The following is a 6,411-nucleotide window of genomic DNA, read 5'->3' as shown; positions in this document are numbered from 1 at the left end:
TTTTTTTTTCAAAATTCTAAAAAAAGTAGAGTTCTTTATTATTTATTCTTTTCCGGGAGCAGAGGCGCCTGATAAAGCTGTAGTACTTGTATTATTATACTTTTATCGTATATTGATAACCACTCTTGCATTTTGGTATTTATAATAAAAATCTACCGAACCTTCAAAATATCCATCAATTCCGGTAAACTTTAAAAGGATCTCAATTATGTACAGTCAGTGGAAAAAGCGGCTTATCATCGCTCGAAGTCGTACAGCACTTAAAACGAGAGTTGCCCTTAGCTTATTTTTCATCACACTTTTTCTATATTTCATTACGGTCGGACCAAGTAAAGTAAAACTCGTTTTGTCAACTAAGGCAGCGTTTCCACCAGAGATGTGCGAGGATGTGTTGCGAGTGATGTGTTTCTCATGAAACAACAGAAAAATTCCATTTACCTATTCTCGCAACGCAAAGCACCGCCCTGGTGGAAACCAGCTGAGCGGAGCGAGGCGAGGTACATGAAACGTTTCTATTGGTTTCATGAAAAAACGTTCCTTGCAACACATCCTTTATCGCAGTAATTATCTTTATACTAGTGTTATTTATTTATTGTATGTAAATGTGTATATTTATGTATTTTATGTTTAGTTAAAGACATATTAATGTTTAATATTATGCATTATATGTTGTATATAGTTAGGTATTTGGGGTTTACATATTATACATTTATATTTATTCAAATGTTTTGCTCTATTTGTCGATTCTGGTTTTTTGATTGCTCTTCTCTACCACTCAAAGGTTGACTGGCTGAGATCCCTTCAGGGATAAGTCCGTCTTTATACTTAACTTAACTTTTTTTGTTTTTCTGTAACCTCTTTGTTTTCTCTTTTTGTACAATAAAGAGTATAAACAAACAAACACCATCAGGAGACCCACTTGCTCGTTTGCCATCCAGTCGAATAAAAAAAAAACTTTTTATTGAATTTGACAAATACAACGCTGGGTCGTAAGCAGCGCCATTCCTATTGCATAGAGAAAAGTATTTTAGAGCAAAAATCACTGTTCATTCATTTTGTATGCCTAAGATTATATATTGATTAAGATTGTATATGGAAAATACCACATTATCGTCATTATTCAGCAACAAGTGAAACAATGGGCGTTTTTCCAACTGGTCATAATGTACTTTGGCAAAGAGTCATTTGAGTGGAGGCCCTTTTTGGTCTCCTGTCGTTTCACCACGTAACATGGGTTCATTGTTAGTTTGACTTTTTTAGCCTTGTTAATCTTTCTCTCTTTCTTCCGTTATCTACTCCTGTTGTAAGTGCTCACAACCTTCAGTCATGCACCTGTGAAATTAGATATTAAACCTGTGATATATAGCTTTAATATCGAGTTTGAAAAAATATACTGACGGGCAATAACGAGTCACTTTGCGTACAACCTTGTATGGAAAGTGGGCCAATATTTTGCTTGCGAGTGTATATGCTTTCATCATCATCTCAGCGTATACCAGCCCTATTTGACTACTAAACGCAAAAGAGGGGTGTTACAATTATGACGCCGGTGTCTGTCTGTCTTTGACATCGTAGGTCTCCAACGGATGGATCGATTTCGATGTTGTTTTTTTTTATGAAAATAAGTTTCTTGGCTGTGTTCCATTGAAATCGGTTCAGCAGTTTTTGAGATCAACTTTAGTAAGTTAAATAATTTATTGAATCAGGTGTTACTTTGCGGAGGTCCATATCAATGAACTAAAAGAATTTCTTTGCTCACTTGCCGCACACATACGTACATATCTTGCATAAACTTAGCTAACATAACATAAAGGTCGTGGGTGAGCAAAGACATTCATTTAGTAAGTTAGGTAATAGTTTTTATAAAGTTTTTTTAGGACAGTCGGGTTTTTCAAAATACTACTTTAACTATTTATTTCATTCTTAATGTCCAGATGTACAAAATAAGACATTCCACCAAAAAATACTTCCTTGAGCAATCTTCGATTTTGAAATAATAATATGGTGGCAACGAAAAAAAATAAAGACTGGGAAAAACTATTGTACTAGTATAAACTAACCTATTATCACAAAGTAAAAATATCGTCCAAATTTTCTGCCTCAGGCATTGACCCCGAGACACTGGCAGTATTACCTCTCTGAACTGTTATGTGTTTAAACTACTTACAACAATTGAAGAAAAAGCAACGAGAATCTGGTATGCTAGAAATGTGGTAAATAGGTAATGTCTATTCCAAAAATGTATAATCTACTGTATGTAATGTGTAGTATTCTGGGAACGTGGTATTTTAGACAGAGTGATTGTTTTTACTTTGTAAATATTTAATGATACATTTCTTTTGGTGTGGTTAACCTTTTGTTAATGGTTCTGGGTTCCTTCGGGGTTCTGTGTTTTAGCATCAAAGGAAAGTCAAGGAGTCACGGGACCGTCACAGTTTCGCTTCTTGGAGATCAATGGGAATGTTTCGTTATCGAACTTCGTGTAGTTCAGCCCTTTGAGAGGAGGGTTATGGAGAGGAACGAGAAATGCATAAAAATGTATTTTCTTTATTATTTTCAATAACAACTGCTATAATTTGCTTGGGTTAAATTTGCTCTTTAAAGTTGAATATTTTGCAAACAAATCACTGAATCGAAAAATCGTAATATACCACGCGCCATATAAATCTGCCTAAAAGTTCATTACGTAATACTCAGTTTTGGCGCATTTTTGAGATAATTTTTTTATGCGAAGTCTTTACGTTACTCCCGGATTGTGTTCGAATCGCTTAACGGTATAGTGCCTATTCTATGATTGGAATTATTCCTTTATAGTTTTTGTGGTACTAGTCGGGGCAATGAACTTTTAGGCAAAGTTAGGCGGCAGAAGGTATAGCAACCCCCACGGAATGCTAAGGACCTGGGTTCAATTCCCAGTGCTGGTCTCTTTTTCTGGTTTTTCTGTGCATCTATGTTTCAGTTTGTCTTTTCGATAAAAATTGAGAAGTAGAAGCTCGATAATGCCTTTATTATCATTTTTAAATCGGCCTCCGGAATCCCCCCCACATTTCGGTACGGACAAATTTGCTAAACTAATATATAAATTAGTTGAATGCCGCTACCCATTCACCGTTACTTTGGAACTCGGTCCAATTCAATTTAATCACTTAACCGTTAATTAGTTTTAATCGGATATTAGTTTGCGGGTGCTGCCAATAAATTATTAGGGTACGAAACGTATGGGAATTAAATTATTATTGATATTACTTAAAAGTTATATAGGTTAGGACTTTGTGATTGGAAAGTGCGTGAATTGAAACTGCTTTTGGAAGTTTGTTGACGAAGCCTGGTCTTATACTACGAAGTGCAAATTCAAAGTCAAAGCCAGTATTCATTTTGTAAAACATAGGTATAACTGTATACAGTGGTAAAAGAAATATTATAATTCGAACTTCGTATCATGCCGTCCCGCTCCCGCTGACGCTAAAATTGTTTAATACTAGAGTGAGAGGGAGTGAGAGGGGTGCGATACGAACTTCGCTTTTTGAATTTCGTAGTAGCCCCCCTCTTGCGGATATCGATTTGTTCAGGTGATGAAGTATGTTGTGGATATCTCAAAATAAATGTTCTGACGAAAACCTGCGCCGTGTATGTGGTCTTTTAAAATTATGGCTTTTTTGCAAATAAATTAATCTTAAAATTAATTATAAAAAAGATAACACTTAAAAAATTGAGTCAGGCATTACTTCGCGGAGGTACATATCAATCTATAGGTACCTTTAAAATGATCTATAAAACAATTGGTCACCTTACAACCTTACAACACATCACATAAACCTAGCATCATCACACTACGCCGACCCGTTTCGAACTTAATCAGAGTTCATCATCAGAAAAACACAACTTGTGCGTGATGATAACGAAAGATTTTTTTACCGGTCTTGGATATTTTTATTTTAGTTCTGTGTATTCGTATCGAATCGTCAACAAATTTCGATAAATATGCCAAATTTCAGCACAATCTGATACGAGGAAATAACTGAAAAATAGTTGGCAAATTTTTGAAACCACAACTTATGAACTTGCATCCACTAATCCATACTAATATTATAATGCGAAAGTGTGTGTGTTTGTATGTTTGTCCGTCTTCACGTTTGAACGGAGCGACGAATCGACGCGATTTTTGGCATAGAGATAGTTTATAGGCCAGAGAGTGACATATGCTACTTTTTATCCGGAAAATGGGCAGTTGCGAGGGAACAGCGCGCGCTAACCGAATTCCACGCGGCGGGCGAAAGCCGCGGCAAAAGCTAAGTCAATATTATAAAAGTATGCAAAAGTTTGTTTTTCAAAAGTCTATTTGTTTGTTACCTACGTCACGTCAGTCATGTCACGTCTAAACCGGGGGAAGGATAAAGAATAGTTTTTATCCCGAAAAATTGCATAGTTCCTGCGGGATAGCGATGAACAAATACTACGCGGACGGAGTCGCGGGCAACAGCTAGTTTTTTTTTATTCGACTGGATGGCAAACGAGCAAGTGGGTCTCCTGATGGTAAGAGATCACCACCACCCATAAACATCTGCAACAGATGACCCTAAGATGGGATACCTCAAGTGCCAGTAATTTCACCGGCTGTCTTACTCTCCACGCCGAAACACAACAGTGCAAGCACTGCTGCTTCACGGCAGGATTAGCGAGCAAGATGGTGGTATCCGGGCGGACCTTGCACAACTTGCCTGCTGTGCCTCTAGTGTAGTTTTCACAAAACATTCGTTTACTATTCGAAGACGTAAATCGAGCGTTCGATCGTCGATACGTAGCCGCCACATGTCCACGGTGCGGCGTCGTCACCCGTTTTCGTTACGATACGCAGACGAAATAGTTTACGTAGCAAACCTACACTCACAAAAGTTGTTGCGCAAACTTTCCGCTAGAGGCGCTGTCCGTGATTCCATACAAATTGAGATTTTAACGCGAACGCGATCGAGACGTATTTTTGTGAACGGGAAACAGGCGCTTGTCCAATAGTAAAACTAAACAAAATATTGTCGCCACGCGCAGTACCTATCTCAAACTCATAATTATCGCGATTATTTCTAAGCTTAGTTTCGCAAAACCACTAAAACTAAAATACTAAGCGATGTTAGTTTTAAGCTGGCCCGTTTGGTTGAGTTTTATTGTAATAGATATAGTTTTAGGAAAGTTGCAATGGTTTTAATAAACCACAAGTAAATTTTTAAAAGCTGTATTTAGATTCAGGATGTCGTTCCACAAATTATTATATTTACTATGTGGAAAAATAAGTTGAAGGAATGAAAATGAGAATGAGAACCTACAATATGCGTTTAAAGGTCCCCGCGACGATTTGTTTATGGCTATCCTGCAGGAACTATGCAATTATCCAGGACAACAACTATCCTATGTTCTTCTCAAGATATCAAACTATTGTCATATCAATTTTTATCACGATTAGTTGAATATTTATTTAAGCGTGAAAGCGTAACAAATAAATTGTACTTACAGTATAGATAAGTAATTATGACAACTTATTTATTCAACACTAAAACCCTAAAAGATATTTAAATATGATAATAAATTATGCGAAACTTCTTTTTTTTTTTTTTTTATTCGATGGATAAAACGAGCAAGTGGGTCTTCTGATGGTAGAGATCACTTACTTTATTTATGTAGTAATATTTATGTAGTAAGATACTAATTAAGTTCCTTAGGTAATTTTACTCATACGTGACTCTAAATCCTTGAAAGTGTACCTCTTTCATTATTTATTCTTTCAGAGCAATGTTTACAATGAACTAACGATGTTACAGCTTAAGCAGACGTAGAGGGTTCGAGCAAAGCGGTATAAGCAGGTAAGCCGGCGTTTCGACGTAAAAAGTCTCAAAGTGCACTATTTTTCTTAAGCTCGTACACAACTGTGGTTAACAACAGTAGGGGATAATTTATTTGTCTACTTACATGTTTTGTACATTTTTTTATTGCGTTTTTTAATGAGCTGTCAAAACATGAAACTACCGTGAGACTCACTCATATTAAATGATATTGTACAGTCGCTGAAAGTGCCAAAACTATGTTTAAAGGACTAGGCATATTGCCTGAACATTAAGGTCGTGTATACATATTTTTGGTACTTTAGCTGTATTCGTATCTTTGTTGTTGACTGCACCGGATAACTCACGTCTTAAATCGAGTTTAGTTTTATGGTCGCGCAAGCAGAGCGGTGTTGCGCAGTGCGCGTGTTGAGGCAGCCACCGAGTCGCGTTGCTCCTAGGAAGAAGGTCTACGAATTAGCCCGAAACATATCGAGCTAAACTAGATTTAAGACGTGATACAATACAGTATCATTTAATATAAACACACGGTTATTTCTTGAAATAATGAAGGTATTCGAAAATAAATCATCATCATTTG

The sequence above is a fragment of the Choristoneura fumiferana genome, chromosome 18 (assembly GCF_025370935.1).
Source record: "Choristoneura fumiferana chromosome 18, NRCan_CFum_1, whole genome shotgun sequence".
NCBI classification, from domain to species: domain Eukaryota; kingdom Metazoa; phylum Arthropoda; class Insecta; order Lepidoptera; family Tortricidae; genus Choristoneura; species Choristoneura fumiferana.
This window is presented reverse-complemented; position numbering follows the sequence as displayed.